Source organism: Barbus barbus (assembly GCF_936440315.1).
Source record: "Barbus barbus genome assembly, chromosome: 44".
NCBI lineage: Eukaryota > Metazoa > Chordata > Actinopteri > Cypriniformes > Cyprinidae > Barbus > Barbus barbus.
The window spans coordinates 13515690-13535162 of record NC_136722.1 but is presented as its reverse complement, the minus strand read 5'-3'; the positions used below and the strand labels follow the sequence as shown (position 1 = coordinate 13535162).

Genomic DNA, 19473 nt, shown 5'->3' with positions numbered 1-19473 from the left:
TCAACCTTTTGAACAACAGTGTACAAAACAGAAATAGACCCAACGAGAGTAGCTGCCATATTTAATTTGACGCAGAAGTATGAAAAATGATGGACACACAGGTACCAAACCAAAACATAATGAACAAACTGCATTTCTGTTTCTTTCAGCCTTGTGTCTGTTAGTTTCAAATCAAGCATGGCAGCTATTCTATTGTTTAAGGCCTATAGCATGCATTTTCTAACTCACTAGTAAGTCACTTCCTTGGTAGTTGAGATGCACAAAGTTTTTGCCGTTTTAAATTCAGTACTAATCACACAACTGGAATAAGAAAGAAGTGAACTTTTGGAGGGACTTTTGAAAAGTATCCAAAAATGTGTTGGTATCTGCAAAGAGCTGTCTTTGATCATCCAGTCCTATAGAGCACTGGTGGCGCCACGGACCCATAGGACTGCACTTCTGAGGCTCACTGGAGGAGGGGTGGAGCGCCCTGCCCCGGTCCCTCAAGGAAAACCATCTGGATATGTTCACCCTGCTACCAGCAACACACTCGTCGCCCACCTGCTTTGCCTCCAGAGCAAAGGCACATGAAAAATGCACAGTATCTCTGATGCAAGGGCAGAGGAATTACATGATCAAGAGTTTTTAAATGAGATCAGTTTCAGAAAGCAACAAAAGCTAGTGCAATATAGTTGACAAACTCTCGCCTGCACAAAAATAAAGCGGCAACCATTTGAAGGGAAGAGTCTACATGAAACAGAAAAAATGCATAAAATTAATAAAAAGGCATTTTCTTGACTTGCATTGCATTGCACTGCTGAAAGAGCTTTGATAGCCCTAAAACACTGTAAAGAAAGAAACTTGGGCAATCAAATTAATGCACAAATTTAGTCCAATTAATTATGAAAACATAATGCAATAGGAAAATCAATGCAATTAATCATGCCCCCAAACCTTAGATAGAAGAAATCAAAATAATGTTTTTAAATTATTTACTCGTCTGCCGCACTAATGTAATGAATTATCTTGAGTTGTTTCACAGCAAGAAAAAAAAAAAGATTATATAAAATGAATTTGAATAATAATTAAAAAAAAATCACTGAATCTTCTTATGAATTGTGTTATTTTAGTATTTTTTACATATACTGTACTTTTAAAGTATTTTTGCTCTATATATCTAAAAAAGAAAATTAATTTTTATTTATTTGAAGTTTTAGTAATTTCCTTGTTTTTGTAATTCTCATTTAGCTTTTGTTTTTTAATATTTTTTATTTAGCTTGCAGTTTTGTTTATTTCAGTTAGTTGCCACCATTTCTCATTTCATTTTTTTAAAGTTCTTTTAAGATTGGATAGTTATTTTTTATATTATTTCAGTTTCATTTCAAATAAGAAAAATGATTTTTAATAGTTTTCATTATAGTTAACAATACTGGCGCACACTGACAATCATGGTCCTGACTGCGTAGTGTGTAGTACGTGTGTGTTAATCATGATCTACAACTCTACAAGTGCTGTTATTCAGGCTGCAATTGAATACTGGTTGGGATCAACAAATAAAGGTACCTGAAAGCACACAGCACTATAAAGACAAACATAAAACAGAAGAGTTATGTAAACATAGCTCATCCAGTGGGGAATCGAAAGGATGACTAATGCATTATGGGTTTTAGGGGCTTTATAGCATACAGTGGCCCTATATATCACCAATTAGGCCTGTCTGACCTTTTCCAGAGAGTTTTGTGCCAGGTATGTCACCATTCCCTACAGCACAAGCAAGCCAGACAAGTACAGACAAGCATCAAATCATAGGCCGATGTGTGATATTCATCACAAAATCAATACCTTTACTCCACAACACATGGGAAGTCTTGGCCTAATGGTTAGAGAGTCGGACTCGTAATCCAAAGGGTTCGAGTCTCGGGCCGGCAGGGATTGTAGGTGGGGGGAGTGAATGTCCAGCGCTCTCTCCCCCCTCAATACCATGACTGAGGTGCCCTTGAGCAAGGCACTGAACCCCCAACTGCTCCCCGGGTGCCATAGCATGGCTGCCCACTGCTCTGGGTGTGTGTTCACGGTGAAGTGAAGTGAAGTGACATTCAGCCAAGTATGGTGACCCATACTCAGAATTTAAGCTCTGTATTTAACCCATCCAAAGTGCATACACACAGCAGTGAACACACACACACCGTGAACACACACCCGGAGCAGTGGGCAGCCATTTATGCCAGTGTGTGTGTGTTCACTGCTGTGTGTGTGCACGTTGGATGGGTTAAATGCAGAGCACGAATTCCGAGTATGGGTCACCATACTTGGAAGTATGTCACTTCACTAAAGTACCGCTCGTCTATTGGCTGATTTAGCATAACCAAGCAAATCCTCTGTTTTCTTGGTGAAAGAACAGAAGAAACACACAGAAAGTGAACATTAATGGGCAGCTATATTTCAACAGCATCCTGTGGTTATGATGTAGTCTCAGTCCTCCCATTTACAGTGTGAAACTGAGAAAAACATATTGTAATATTTGGTTTCATCTGGTGAGATACAGCTCTAAATAGAAGCAGCTAATGAAAACAGCAAGAGTAATAACTGTGATAATAGAGCCTAATGCCTTTGGTAATTGCCTAAACACAAATTCTGATGGTTTTTCCACAACTGCTAGATGTACTTTATGTGCAACAATGTAAAACAAACTGTGTAATATTAACAAGGCAATTTCACCTTTACAGATATTATTTAATATATTAATTGTAGAAGATCACTTTTATTCTTGGTAATAAAGAAAATCAACAATAATTAGTAAAGAACATTCCAAAAAATAAAAATTAAATAAAAATTGTCTACCATAATGTATAAGCTCCCAATATATAAACAGAAATATAAAATTTAAATTTTTATTTACATATTTATTTATTTACTTGAACAAATGAAAGAAAGAAAGAAAGAAAGAAAGAAAGAAAGAAAGAAAGATCAAAAAGAAAGAAAAAAATCAGGTGGGAAATTAGGTGCTTAAATGTTAATGAAAATAATCTTCAAGAAATCTTTCTTATTTGAATGAATGCATCAATCAGTCAATTAATCAATCAAATAAACAAATAAAAGATGAGAAACAGGTGCTTAAATGTTATAAAAAAATCTTTCACTTCATTTTTTTGGTCCAAAAGATAATTTCCTATTTCTTTTTTGTTAGAGACGAACCCTAATGTTATTATATTTTTTATATAAATAAAACGATTTTGGAGGCAGTACAATAAATAAAGGGAAACAATGTAGTATCTCCCACTTGAGCACCAAAGCTCAATGTACGCATGTGTGTCTAACCACTAGGCCACAGTTCCAACAAAGAAGTTGGAACATATAAGTTACTTTCTGTCACATACTGATCCAACTATACAGCCTGAAACACTCTATGGGAGAAAACAAAATGTGATTACTCTATAATTTAGTGTTTTTAATATTTGAAGATTATGTTCTGTAAGGCATCTCAGAGCTCAAAACAGTCCCAAATGCATGGGTTCACACATTTAATTGCGATACATTCCAGAGCCAAGCTGCTCACACATTTTTAATCATAGTTATTTTAACATGAAGCTAATCAGACGCTTCTATTCAGCACAATGCTACAATTGAATAATATCCCAAAATCTCTACACGGCTAATAAATGCTGCCAGCATTAAGGACATACAGCAGCGTTAATGCATTGATTTTTTTAGTGCACATTGTTAAAAAAAAGAATAACCAATATCACAGGTTGAGCAAATGTAATGAGTGGAGTACAAAGTGTGCGTGTCAAAACTCTCTCCGAACAAATCACAGGTATCCTGATGCAGCTGTGAACAGAACACATCTTGCAGAAAGGACTGAGAAAATATCAAGGTCCTGAAGTGCGAACAGAGTGTATAAATGAATGAGAGCTATCACAACACCATTGGCAGAAGCGAAAGTTAGATGACTCCAAGAAGAAACAACGTCTGTATTTTTCAACAGTTAAACCACATTGGTTTTTCACATTTCAGATCTCCTCTTCTGGTAAATTACATTTTTGACAGCACACACTTTTAGTAGAGCACCAAGGACATTTTCCACATTTGAATATTTTTCTTTGGGAATTATCAATTGAAATACACATAAATTATCATATACCAACTTGCTGTTCATTAGGATACAACAAATTTGCAATTCAATACATAAATAAGCTGGGTTTCATTAGTTCACAAATTGGAATGAATAGGACATGAAATGCAATTTCTCATTCAAAACAGACTTCTATTAAATATAAATTTATTGAATATGTATGAATTGAAGGATTGGAAACACATGCTGAGACATGAGAATGGCGTATTTTTGGACTAGGTCAAAAATCTGGGCCATGTCTTCAGTCTTCATTTTACTGAAGGGCTATATAGAGCATTTCAGAGAAGCGTAAGGTAACATGCGTCCATCTATTCCAAGGTATTTTTTTTCTCATGAGTCTTTTGTCTTGAAATCTCTTGAGTATGTGGACCTTATGGGAAAACGGTATAAAACATAAGTACAGCAAGTACACTAAAACTAGTTCTACAGTAAAGCTCTACAACTTTTAAGTTGAGATCTTGAGGAAAAAAAACAAAAACAAAGGTTGATTTTGCAATCATGGTGAAATAATCGTTACATATAATTATTACATTACACTATACATTACATTATTACATATAACAATGCATTGCCTCTTAGGGCTTCCGTACTTCACTACTGGAGTGGTGTTGTTTTGTTTTGTACGTTTGCCCACTGACAAAGAAATGATCATCAGTCTATAATTTTAATGGTAGGTTTATTTGAACAATGAGAGACAGAATAACAACAACAAAAATCCAGAAAAACACATTTCAAAAAAGTTATAAATTGCTTTGCATTTAATAAGTATTTGATCCCCTATCAATCAGCAAGATTTCTGGCTCCCAGGTATCTTTTATACAGGTAAGGAGCTGAGATTAGGAGCACTCTCTTAAAGGGAGTGCTCCTAATCTTAGCTTGTTACCTGTATAAAAGACAACCTGTCCACAGAAGCAATCAATCAATCAGATTCCTAACTCTCCACCATGGCCAAGACCAAAGAGCTGTCCAAGGATGTCAGGGACAAGATTGTAGACCTACACAAGGCTGGACTGGGATACAAGACCATCGCCAAGCAGCTTGGTGAGAAGGTGACAACAGTTGGTGCGATTATTCGCAAATGGAAGAAACACGAAATAACTGTCATTTTCCCTCGGTCTGGGGCTCCATGCAAGATCTCACCTCGTGGAGTTTCAATGATCATGAGAACGGTGAGGAATCAGCCCTGAACTACACGGGAGGATCTTGTCAATGATCTCAAGGCAGCTGGGACCATAGTCACCAAGAAAACAATTGGTAACACACTACCCCGTGAAGGACTGAAATCCTGCAGTGCCCGCAAGGTCCCCCTGCTCAAGAAAGCACATGTACAGACCCGTCTGAAGTTTGCCAATTATTCAGAGGAGAACTGGGTGAAAGTGTTGTGGTCAGATGAGACCAAAATCCAGCTCTTTGGCATTAACTCAACTCGCCATTTTTGGAGGAGGAATACTGCCTATGACCCCAAGAACGCCATCCCCACTGTCAAACATGGAGGTGGAAACATTGTGCTTTGGGGGTGTTTTTCTACTAAGGGTACAGGACAACTGCACCGCATCAAAGAGACGATGGACCGGGCCATGTACCGTCAGGGTCAGAGCATTGAAGCCAGCCAAGGCATTGAAAATGGGTCGTGGATGGGTATTCCAGCATGACAATGATCCAAAACACATGGCCAAGGCAACAAAGGAGTGGTTCAAGAAGAAGCACATTAAGGTCCTGGAGTGGCCTAGCCAGTCTCCAGACCTTGATCCCATAGAAAATCAGTGGAGGGAGCTGAAGGTTCGAGTTGCCAAACGTCAGCCTCAAAACCTTAATGTCTTGGAGAGGATCTGTAAAGAGGAGTGGGACAAAATCCCTCCTGAGATGTGTGCAAACCTGGTGGCCAACTACAAGAAACGTCTGACCTCTGTGATTGCCAACAAGGGTTTTGCCACCAATTACTAAGTCCTGTTTTGCGAAGGGGTCAAATACTTATTTGACTCATTAAAATGCAAATCAATTTATAACTTTTTTGAAATGTTGTTGTTATTCTGTCTCTCACTGTTCAAATAAACCTACCATTAAAATTATAGACTGATCATTTCTTTGTCAGTGGGCAAACGTACAAAATCAGCAGGGGATGAAATTATTTTTTCTCCCACTAAATGCTCTTTACATTTCCAAAAGTTATTCTAATTACATGTTTAAGAGCAGCACTTTTTTAAGGCTTTTTATCTCTGATTAAACAGCATGGTTTGCAGTTTGTGAATAAGACAAAATGGTGAACAAAAATGGTATGCAGCCATTTAGTGGTTAGCTTGTGAAGCTAACAGCAGGACAAAAGTTGATATGTTAGTCGTTGAGAATGCATTCATTACAGTAATGACCACAGGCAATTTCAGACACACTGAAAGCATGGCTGCAATTCTAGGCCAATCATTAGAGCCTGATTACTGATTCTGGTCATGTATTTATGGGGCACCTACCCAGACAGGGATATAATTTTGAGTAAAAAAAATAAATTCCTCTAGAACACATCTATTATTTTTCTGTAGACTGCTCTCCAATTCTTAAAAAATTACCTTTGAAATAAAGTAGTGTGTTAATCTGGTTTTAATAGTTTTTAAATGTTCTTTTTGCTTAAGTAAACAGCAAAGTTAAGTTAATATATTAATATAACTAATACTATATGTAGCGATCTAATAAAAATGCACCCAGAAAATCACGTTGTATGATAAAACATGCAAAACAGACATTTGGAATCATCAATATGCCTGTGTTGGTGTAGTCTCATCTGTGCAAACCGAGTAATTGATTAAAAAAATAATTACAATAAACATAAACATTGTGGAGGTGCATAAGAAATACAGAAATGATGGCCAAAGGAAACCATTTCATTTATTTAAAAATCTTATTCTTTCCTGTAGTGATTTAAAAAACTGAAAATAATTTTCATTCAAATGCAGTTGGAATGTAAGACATATAGGCACCTTATAATAACTGTGAACATGCAAAGTGGCCAATTTAAAGCATTTGAAGTGTAACTGTGTTGCACTGTGATACATTTATTAACTATGTTTATGTTCTTCGGGACAAAGTATAAATGCACGCATGGGCAAGAATAAATGCATTCAGACTTTTAAATGAGTTTAAAATGAATAAATACCTGAAGGCAAAAGGCAATCTAATGGAGTGAATTCATCCATGGTCTTGTTTATAATAAGCTGGATTCATCAGCTGTAGAGGAAAATAAAGAAAAACATATACAATATTAAAAGACAGCAAAAAAAGAGGCTTTGTTCCTGTAGAGTGAATATCTGACAAATTAGATGTTCTAATCAAAACAACAGCTTCCTGTTATGACAGATAAAGAGATGCGCTGAAAACTGAAACACTATAAACCTTTTAAAGTGTTTAAAATACATGACAAAAATCATAGAAATGGAAGAAATGCTATTAAGCTATTAAGCTCAGATCACTCACCACCTTGTCTACGTGAACTCTTTGTCCTGTGAACACACTTTTCCTATATGACTTATCTATGCTCAGCCCCTAATATGTAACTAGTTTACTTTAGGGTCTCCAGACCTACTCTTACTCATCTTAATCATCCCAAGGACCTCCCAGGCTCCCACTTAAGAAAAGAAAAGACAACAGCACACATTTGCGAGTGTGATGTTGCTTATATACAATAGTTCAATAAAAGCAAAGTTAATACATTTTCAACACATTATTAGCAGTTACTTTAGAATTTTTGCTTAGTCACTGGAAATAGTACAAAATAAATTCAAAACAGGTTCAACCATTGCACGTCTAGCAATTCACAGTAGTGGTGTTTTGTTATTGAATAATTCAGTGTTTTTGAACGATTCAATGATTAATAATAATATCTACTAAGTCTCTATAAGAAATATTATTTCAGTCTTTCTACTTCAAAATTAAGTTTAATTCAGTGTTACTTGCTGATTCTTTGTAAAAAAAAAATGTTTGGTAACACTTTAGAATAGTGAACACTTATTCAATATTAACTATGACTTTTCCCTCAATAAATTCCTTATTTGCTGCTTATTAATAGTTAGTAAGGTAGTCGTTAAGTTTAGGTATTGGGTAGGATTAAGGATGTAGAATAAAGTCATGTAGAATAAGGCATTAATATGTGCTTAATTACTACTAATAATTGGCTAATATTCTAGTAATATGCATGCTAATAATCAACTAGTTAAGAGACCATAAAAAAGTGTTACCAAATTTTTATAAAATTTACTAGCAATTTCTAAATGAACTACACCATTTTTTTACGTGCAGTTAATACAATATATTATATTAATGCAATAAAAGACCAGTTAAGTGCACTTAAAGAGAGTACACTTTCAGAACTGTTTTTAAAAAAGTGCACGTTGTAACAATGTCAAATTAAAAGTTTTACTTTAAAGAACTTTGCATAATGTTTAATAATTTTTTGCCATGCTTTAAAGAAGTAATTGTTTAGATGAGTTAACTATCATAAAGCACATGTAAAGCACGATTACAATTTTAACTAGCTATAATGCGTTGTTTGATATTAAAGTTTGCCTATTTTAATGTACTAAATTACAACTTCATTATTACAAATGTGTAATTAGAAATATATTTAAATATATGATTTACAGGTTTTAAAAGAAATTACATTAAAGTAGATTAATTTTAGTTAAATTTGTCAGGACTCTTTAACCATATTTCAAATACAACAGAAGTTATGAAATTACATGTAAAGGCATTTAAGTCCTACTTAATTTGGTCAAAAAAGCATTAAAAATTCTACAAATTTTGAATTTAATAAAAATGTAGACTATGAAATATTTTTATTTAATTGCAATTAACATGAGTGTCGGAAAACATTACATTCAATTCTTTCTGTAATAAGTACTCTTTTTAAAAATATACTAAAGTGTACTTCTTTTTCCACAAGAGAACAGCTGAAGTTTTGACAAAAATGTAATTTAAACCATAAACTAAAAAGCTTCAAATTTCAAGACCAGAAAAAAATTATTTAATTGATTGCTGATTTCGTTCTGAAACATATATCTTATCCAGGCTGTTTATGACAGTAATGGTTGAGAGGACACCACCTTGAACATTATATTCAATATAAATATATAATTATTTACTTAACAGACAGTGCAAAATGTCATTACTTGGATCAATCCTGCTGAGAGCCACAGATCCATGCAGGTAGAGTATGGGATTAATATCCTGCCATGATTCAAAACTGAAAATAAAGTTCTGAAAGGTTGAAACTAAGTGTTCGAACACTCAAAATCTTACAAAAAAAAGTTTTGCAAGATCGAAAAATAAGTTTTGCAAGCTTGCAAAATGTAAAAAAAAATTAAAATATCTCTGCAAACATTGTTGTTTTTGAGATTTCCTTCTTCAGAACTGCAAAAAAAAATTTACGATGTTGCGCAAACAATTTTTCAGAGTTTCAAATTTGTCAGTATTCTCCCACTGTATTAGTTTGTTTTCCAGGTTTGAAACCTTGTAAATGGTGATCTGAAAACTGGTGTGCGAATGTGTGAAAAAAAGTTGTGAAACTCTGAAAACAAGAGGTTTGCAGGGTTGCAAAGAGATAAATAAAATAAAATCTCTGCAAACATAATTTTGTTTTTGAGTTTTCCTTCTTCAGAAGTACAACACTCTTTTTTACGGTGTTGTGCAATATTTTTTTCAGAGTTTCGGATTTGTCACTGTTCTCCCAGTGAATAGTTTGTTTTCCAGATTTGAAACCTTGTAAATGGTGATCTGAAAACTGGTGTGCGAATAGGTGAAAAAAAGTTTTGAAACTCTGAAAACTGAGGTTCGAAAGGGCGAAACTTATTACATTACATTACATTTGCACTCCTATTGCAGACTATTTTTTCAGAGCTGAGTTTACAACACCCACTTTGCGGAGATACGCCCACACAGTTGCGAGCTTGCATTGCATTGCAGTGATTTGTGGCAGCGTTGTCACGCAGCTCTGCTCTGAAACTCTGAAACTCAGACTGAGCGAAAATGAAGCTTCGCAACCTTGCAACTTAAACAAAAAAAGCCTGGAGGGAGGGCCTTCTGCTCTTGGCCAATGCTTTGCTGTCTGCTGACGTACAGTCCAATCACAAGTCATATTTACTGGAAAGGTGGGATTGACCGACTGCTCCGCCAATGACGAAAGCGCAGAGGATAGGATACGCAAACAGGATGCACGGCTGTCTGGCCACATGGCGGTCCCGTCTAGAGCTGCAAGAACCGCGTCCATGGCTGGGAGTGGGACTGGGAGAGAGGTGAAAAACTTTGTTAACGGTCCGTGTACGTTTGGATAGTTTGTTTTCCAATTTGAAACGAAATAAGCAGAAACGAGACAACGGCACCTTTATTCGTTTTTTCGTTTTTTTTAAAAAAACGAAAAAACGAGATTTCGGCTTGATTTTTCGTTTTTTAGTTCAGAGGCATAAAACGAATAAATGACTTCCAAATTCGTTTCCACATGTGGGCGGTCCTTAGACGCCCCCTTCCGCCGATTGGTCAAGCAAATCTGAGCATGTGACGTCATCAGTAGTCGCTCAGGTCTGTTCAACAAAATAATAGTCCTCTAACGTTACTATGGCTACCGATTCTTAAACTGTACAGGGCAGGTCCTGTTGGGCTTTCCCCTGTGCAACTTTACGCGTTTCACAGAAATCTTTACATCAGAAATATTAAATATTAGTCTGCCACCAGCCCGTTTTATTTAGCTGTGCAGAGTTAAATCTGTGTGGTGAAGCTGCGCTAGACACAGCCGAGCGAGAGAGGATCACTGACCAGTGTTCAGTCAGCAGTCAGAACTTGGGTACCTATGATGGTGAAATACATTTTTACTGAAAATGACCCGCGAGTATGATTGACAGGACGATAGCGGAGGCAATTAAAAGCACAATATAACTTCTGTTAACAAAAACATAATTTTTTTTTTTTAATATAAGTGGCTTTGTCTTTGTTTTAATCAAATAATTGTGAACCACAAACCGAGCCTTCGTTTTAAAGGGCGATTTCCAAATATATTTTATTTATTTGTTATAATATGGGTATTTTATGTCACCCGTCTTATTAGTTTGATTATAGTAGGCTATACGGGAGTTTTTTATTGTACTATTTTACTGTTGTTTTTTAATTAACAATATATCATAACAACTTATAAAGATCAAAATCTACAGAAGAGATTAACAAATAACATTGGTGTTGTCATAAGTTAACTAATCAATGGGAAAATTTCCTCACCGGCACAACCCTATTCTTAATGTTGGCTACATGTTACAGATTTAATGTTGAGCACATAATGTTAAAGGCTTCTTAAATACCATTACACTCGGTTGAAGAGTCAAGAAGGTTGTTAAATTTACTGTAGATTTCAATCTGTCATTAGTTGGTGACCCGGTGTAATTATAATAGCATAAATAAAAACAAATACACGTAATAGGCTTTGTATGCCAATAGGCAAAACACATCTGCTTTTCCTCTAGATCACTTTACTATGGAAGCCTATGGAAGCCCGTTTCCGCCAATGAATAAAAAATAAAACAAGGTAATTGCGACTTTTTATCTCACAATTCGGACTTTTTTTCTCGCAATTCTGACTTTATAACTCGCAATTCTGAGATATAAACTCGCAATTCTGACTTTATAACTCGCAATTCTGAGATATAAACTCGCAATTCTGACTTTATAACTCGCAATTCTGAGATATAAACTCGCAATTCTGACTTTATAACTCGCAATTCTGACTTTATAACTCGCAATTCTGAGATATAAACTCGCAATTCTGACTTTATAACTCGCAATTCTGACTTTATAACTCGCAATTCTGACTTTATAACTCGCAATTCTGAGATATAAACTCGCAATTCTGACTTTATATATAAAATCTTAGAAGCATATTCAGGAAAACGTTTATGAAAATGTCCAAACGCCTATATTCCAGATAAATGCAATCTTCACCACACAGATTTAACTCTGCACAGCTAAATAAAACGGGCTGGTGGCAGACTAATATTTAATATTTCTGATGTAAAGATTTCTGTGAAACGCGTAAAGTTGCACAGGGGAAAGCCCAACAGGACCTGCCCTGTACAGTTTAAGAATCGGTAGCCATAGTAACGTTAGAGGACTATTATTTTGTTGAACAGACCTGAGCGACTACTGATGACGTCACATGCTCAGATTTGCTTGACCAATCGGCGGAAGGGGGCGTCTAAGGACCGCCCACATGTGGAAACGAATTTGGAAGTCATTTATTCGTTTTATGCCTCTGAACTAAAAAACGAAAAATCAAGCCGAAATCTCGTTTTTTCGTTTTTTTAAAAAAAACGAAAAAACGAATAAAGGTGCCGTTGTCTCGTTTCTGCTTATTTCGTTTCAAATTGGAAAACAAACTATCCAAACGTACACGGACCGTTAACAAAGTTTTTCACCTCTCTCCCAGTCCCACTCCCAGCCATGGACGCGGTTCTTGCAGCTCTAGACGGGACCGCCATGTGGCCAGACAGCCGTGCATCCTGTTTGCGTATCCTATCCTCTGCGCTTTCGTCATTGGCGGAGCAGTCGGTCAATCCCACCTTTCCAGTAAATATGACTTGTGATTGGACTGTACGTCAGCAGACAGCAAAGCATTGGCCAAGAGCAGAAGGCCCTCCCTCCAGGCTTTTTTTGTTTAAGTTGCAAGGTTGCGAAGCTTCATTTTCGCTCAGTCTGAGTTTCAGAGTTTCAGAGCAGAGCTGCGTGACAACGCTGCCACAAATCACTGCAATGCAATGCAAGCTCGCAACTGTGTGGGCGTATCTCCGCAAAGTGGGTGTTGTAAACTCAGCTCTGAAAAAATAGTCTGCAATAGGAGTGCAAATGTAATGTAATGTAATAAGTTTCGCCCTTTCGAACCTCAGTTTTCAGAGTTTCAAAACTTTTTTTCACCTATTCGCACACCAGTTTTCAGATCACCATTTACAAGGTTTCAAATCTGGAAAACAAACTATTCACTGGGAGAACAGTGACAAATCCGAAACTCTGAAAAAAATATTGCACAACACCGTAAAAAAGAGTGTTGTACTTCTGAAGAAGGAAAACTCAAAAACAAAATTATGTTTGCAGAGATTTTATTTTATTTATCTCTTTGCAACCCTGCAAACCTCTTGTTTTCAGAGTTTCACAACTTTTTTTCACACATTCGCACACCAGTTTTCAGATCACCATTTACAAGGTTTCAAACCTGGAAAACAAACTAATACAGTGGGAGAATACTGACAAATTTGAAACTCTGAAAAATTTTTGCGCAACATCGTAAAATTTTTTTTGCAGTTCTGAAGAAGGAAATCTCAAAAACAACAATGTTTGCAGAGATATTTTAATTTTTTTTTACATTTTGCAAGCTTGCAAAACTTTTTTTTGTAAGATTTTGAGTGTTCGAACACTTAGTTTGAACCTTTCAGAACTTTATTTTCAGTTTTGAATCATGGCAGGATATTAATCCCATAGTAGAGAGGTGTATCCCTAACAAGCTAAAATGTATCAACATAGCAACTAAAACGGTCCAACCTAATCCAACCTGACACCCACAACACTACTGATGAAAGTAGAGTGCTGTCAAAAACAGATTGCACCAGAAACTCACAAACTCAAGCAGGTGGGCCTAGGAATAGTTCACTCAAAAATAAAAATGTACTCACCCTCAGGCCATCCAAGATATAGATGAGTTTGTTTCTTCCTCAGAAACAGATTTGTTGAAATTTAGCATTACATCACTTGCTCCATGAATGGACATTTATTGATAGACTAATCGTCATGCTGATTTTTGTGATGTTTTTATCAGCTGTTTGGACTCTCATTCTGATGGCACCCATTCACTGCAGAGGATCCATTGGTGAGCAAGTGATGCAATGCTAAATTTCTCCAAATCTGTTCTGATTACAAAACAAATTCATTTACATATGCCTGCGAGTGAGAACATTTTGAACAAACTTTCCTTTAAAGGAGCAGTTCACCCTTATTATTTATTGTATTATTTTGTCATTATTTACCCTCATGCTATTTCTAACCTGTATGACTTTATTTCTTCAGAGGAACACAAAGAGATGGAACACTAGAGATGGTTTGAATCAATCTGGTCATTTTTTTCCAATGCAACTGAATGGGGTCTTACCAGCTTCAAAATCCCCTCAACTCTACCATAAATTTGTGCATTTTATTCTAATTCTTCTGAAGTCATATAATAGTTTTCTGGGAAAAATAAAGTTTTTTTTTTTTTTAAGCTTGCTTCAAATAAAATTGCTATGGTATTGAAATGGGTGATGTAGATTTGGAATGCTCTGATCAAATAAAAATAAACATGTTCTCAATTGGATTCATATACCTTGCACACATGGGCAGTGCTGTAATGTGTACGTTTACATACGTTTTACATCTTATGAATGTGTATGTTTAGTTTACGTCACAAACTAGTCAGTAGAGGAGACTACATATTTGCTAAATTTGGCAAAAAAACCTCTTCTGACAACGTCAACTTTGTTTTTATCACGGTGACTTTCTCCAGACTTTCACAGCAGAATACATGTTAACAACTGAACACTGCATCATTCAGGGTCATGCATGTGTCTCTGCTGTACAAGTTGCTTTTGAGAACGTGCAATTATTTACAAAAATGTGCAATTATTTACAAAAATGTTTTGTATGAAATATATGCAGTCACTATACTACCATCATTAAGTTGTAGATGCATTAAGCACAACTGAAAGGTGATTCTGAAGGTAAACACCTCACAGTTACTTTCTTCACAACGCAGTAAATGAAGGGGATTGAGGGAGTGAGTTGTGGACTTTAAGACTGCCAGTACAGCTAAAAAAAATCAGCCTTGTCAATGGCTAAAGTAAGTTCTTTCTTTTCTTCATTGTGTCTTTAATTAATTTGGCCCTTGTTGTGTAATTCGTTCCCTCTAGGTGTTTTTGTAATTAGTTCTATTGACTGAAATTTCAAGGCTCTCTGACTTAGTCTGGGGAAATTCTCTGCTTGACATCAGTTCTTGTACTTTAAAGAAGAACCAGAGTTCAATCTCAGGTTGAGTGCCCAAATTACAGTTTACAAACTTTAATAACTCCCTCATTATGTGGGGAAGTCGTGGCCTAATGGTTAGAGAGTCAGACTCGTAATCGAAAGGTTGCGGGTTCGAGTCCCCGGCCGGCAGGGATTGTAGGTGGGGGGGAGTGAATGTACAGCGCTCTCTCCACCCTCAATACCACGACTGAGGTGCCCTTGAGCAAGGCACCGAACCCCCAATTGCTCCCCGGGCGCTGCAGCATGGCTGCCCACTGCTCCGGGTGTGTGTTCACGGTGTGTGTGTGTGTGTGTGTGTGCATTTGTTCACTACTCACTGCTGTGTGTGTGCACTTGGATGGGTTAAACGCAGAGCACCAATTTCGAGTATGGGTCACCATACTTGACAATACGTCACGACTTTTTTAATATGTGCACAAGTAAAGCACACAGCAAGTGCTTCTTTAGAGACAGAATGCATTTTTAATGAAAGTCAAACATAATTATCTAGAGCTTTCAGCTCTGGCACGATTTCACTCAAATGTTTAGCAGCTTCATAAACCAACCTCGACAACTTACTGAACGCTTGACATTTGGCTGTGTCACAAAACCTAACTTAGATAGCGACTGCCGAGACAGCATTTTAGGCAGCGTGTTGGAAATGTTTTGGGCACCGAATGCAGATATAATACCCAAAGCACTGTCTAGGTAGTCAGCTCGCTAGGTTAACAGAGACAGCCTGTGTCCAGTAGTACTCACTCTGTGAATGGATATCCAGCAGCATGTGTCCAGTCCACATTTGTGTACAGTCAACGAGTGCCGAAGACGAGCGCTTCAGCGCCAGAAAATCGTGTTATGTTTGTCACAGCGACATCTAGAGGTGCACTGTACACCTGCACTGATTCCGTTCAGGTCGACATCCAACATACAGAGAGAGAGAGAATGATCAGCATTCAGACAGACAGACAGACAGACAGACAGATAGACAGATAGACAGATAGATAGATAGATAGATAGATAGATAGACAGACAGACAGACGTATACATCTGAAAGCTGAATAAAGCTTTCTATTGAAGTATGCTTTGTTAGTATTGGACAATATTTTTCCGAGACACAACTACGTGAAAATTTGGAATCTGAGGGTGCAAAAAAAAAAAAAAAAATCTATCTATCTATCTATCTATCTATCTATCTATCTATCTATCTATCTATCTATCTATCTATCTATCTATCTATCTATCTATCTATCTATCTATCTATCTATCTATCTATAATTTATTTGTATATAAATAAATAAGGAATTAGATAAGTACACAATGAGTAGCTAAATAAACTCATTAAAAATGAATGCTATCAGGATATGATTAATTCTATTAAAATTATAATATATTAATAATATGTTATAAACTAATAAAAAATTCCAACTAATTGAAAATGACAATTTAATTTTTTACTATTGTTATTTTGATTGATTTCTGAGAATTTTAAAAGGAATCATAGTTGTTTGATTTTTAATTTTCTGCTGTTGTCATTTCTTTTCCATTTTTTTTAAATATATTATGTGAGCAAATTAAAGGTTACATTTATAGTGTGCTGAAAATATTAATGTTTTGCACAGCTCTCTGGTATACTCAATTCAGCTTAGTTAAACAAATGTCAAATATTTAAAAATATCAATTTCTGAATATAATCCAATGTCCAAGGCAACTCATACAAGACTTCCCAGCATCATAGTTACATTTTAAATTTATGACATGACCTCCACACAGCGCTCATACCTTTAGTATAACATACTTTATTCATCAAACATATGCTCACGGTCTCTAGAGCCCGGTTTCATGTCAGCACTGTACAAATAGCGGTGCTTTTGCCCACATGTACATAAATCATAAATTATCCATCAGCGTCTCTGCTGCCACTTGGCCTCACCCAGAGAAACAGGCCCATCACAAATATAGCTTTCTGTCAGCCGGTGGTAAACAAAAGGCAGTTCTAATTTGATAAGGGACACCAAGGTTAAATTTTGCCTGCACAGCACACGATCCAGGGTCGCCAAGGCTTTCTCAGCCAGCTGTAAAATTATTCTGCTGTATAGCAGCTTGGGCAAGACTGATAAGGCTGATTTCCTGAGACAAGCCAGTAAGAAAAGCACAAGCTTGTATCCTCGGAGTCGCCTGCCATTTCGTACACATTGATACATCCTGCCTGGCAAGAAACAGATAAACATAACCAGATTATTGGAGTTGCAGAAATCCAATAGGAGGAGTTTTTTTTGCGTGTGCGTCTCTAATACTTGATTGAGAAACCGGACCATTCAAGTTCATTTTTCACTTTTTGAACAATCGTAAAAGTGCAGTATCATTGACATGCCCTTCTTACTTTTTCTAATTTTATATGTCAACTGCACTGGTCATTGGGAGATGTAATGTGCCCATTTTTGACTATTTACTTATCTGAACTCTGTGCATGAATTTTCCATGTCATTCTGTGTTGCATGTACCACTTGTTTGAAATGTGTTTTGATGGACGATAACATCAAATCCTTTATCTTTAACACCTGGCCTCAATTTGCCATTGGTTCCTCTGGGCAATGGGTTCCAGATAAAGCTAATTACAATGAAGATGAAAGCCTGACTTTGTCCAACAAGCATTAGCATCAGATAAAAGGCTAATAACAAAGCTATAAAAACACTGATATTTCTTGCGGCATCCACAATTTTTGCATAAGGTTCATTTAATAAATAAACATTTTAAATTAGCTTAAAACATGCAATTCAATTATGCACTTAAAACACAGAAAATAATTTGTTTAATCTTGAGTCTTGTGATAGAAAAAACTGTTATACAATATTTAATTAAGAAATAACCACATTTTAATTTACTAGAGTATTACATTAAATAAACTGAAGATATGGTATTAATCACTCAAATAAATATCTGGATCCATTCTGGTTCTGTATTTCTTTACTGTGCAATGGAAATGGTAGTTCCAACTTAAGTAAATGTTTATTTTGCAAATTGACAGCACGCAATAAAATAAATATTTTCAAGATATTCAGGAATTGTGCATTAGATAATTAAGAAAATGGCGGTTGAAATGCTTAGCAGTTACACTGTAAATATATATATATTTTTTGAAGTTGTAAATAAAACAAAGATGACTGGACTTTATTTTACACAAAAATCTGTATTAGTCTTTCTACCTTAAAATGTGTGACTTTTTTTGTTTTTTCTTTAATGAATTATAAAAAAAATAAATAAATGGTTACACTTTACGTTAAAGACCAGTTCTCACCATTAACTAGAATGTTTGTCTCAATAAACTCCTAATTTGCTGCTTATAAATAGTTGGTAAAGTAGTTTTTAAGTTTACGTATAGGGTAGGGTTAAGGGGTCTACTGTAAAATATGGTCATGCAGAATAAGTGTTACCAAAATCCAAACAGAGACAATCCAAAGCCTTTTTGTTTGTTGTGGTACTCAAAAACTTATGTAAGTCAAGTCAAATGTTAGAAATAGAGAATTCAAAGGAATGTTCTGAGCTTGTCACTAAAGTGACCTGAAGCACAATGCATGTAAACAAAACACACAGCGAGGACAAGGCCACCACTTTCACCTCGCATATTGTGAAAAGTCTCAGCCATAAAGTCATGTCAGCCGATTTGGAGACTGGCTACAGACTCTCTGAGAAATACAAACAATATTTCATCTCAGTCTTCCACATTTAATGATTTAGTAAAAGCTCTCAGTTGTCACTTGGAATTTCATCTGTAGTTTGTTTATTAGAGTATTTATCCCTGAGTTGATTCAGAAAAGATCTTTTTATCTGTCTCTCAGTTGTATACAAAGTCTATAAGATGCAATGGTGTATCACATTACTGTCCTGTAAAAATGAAATATTAATGATTAAAGTTCTTATGGGTTAAGAATGACGTGCTTGTTTAGCATTACTATCTAATTTATTCAAAAGTCATAATGAATGATTGTGCATATCCGCCATATATGACCAGCAAATAAACTAAAGCCACGTGAGTCAAGCTCTTATGCGTTTGTTTAATGTATTCATAACAGCGCTTAAGGCTCTGTTAGCCGAGGTTAACCTCTGCCTCCCGAAACTGTTTTGAGATAAAAGTTTTGCCAGACAAACAATATTAAACTTTTACAGCAATGCAAAATGAGAGAGAATATTCATGGGTTAAATCAAATGTACAAGGAAAATTTGTGTTAAGAGGAACAACTCTGTGGCAAAGTAAATTTAAAGTGCAGACAAAGAGATGTGAAATTATTTGATTTTAGGTATGAATAACAAATGTGAG

At 35.9% G+C, this 19473-nt stretch overlaps 1 protein-coding gene across 2 annotated transcripts in view; it reads right to left on the bottom strand.

The window, feature by feature from the left end:
- LOC306863466 (thiamine pyrophosphokinase 1-like) overlaps positions 1–15984 on the bottom strand; it is an 84041-nt gene extending 68057 nt beyond the window's left edge. For both annotated transcript variants that reach the window (XM_079406807.1, XM_079406806.1), the window contains exons 1-2: positions 15917–15984; positions 7257–7327 (exon numbers count right to left, since the gene is read on the bottom strand). The gene's annotated coding sequence lies outside the window, so the exon portion shown is untranslated. The remainder of the gene's footprint in view (positions 1–7256; positions 7328–15916) is intronic.
- Positions 15985–19473: the final 3489 nt, after the last annotated feature.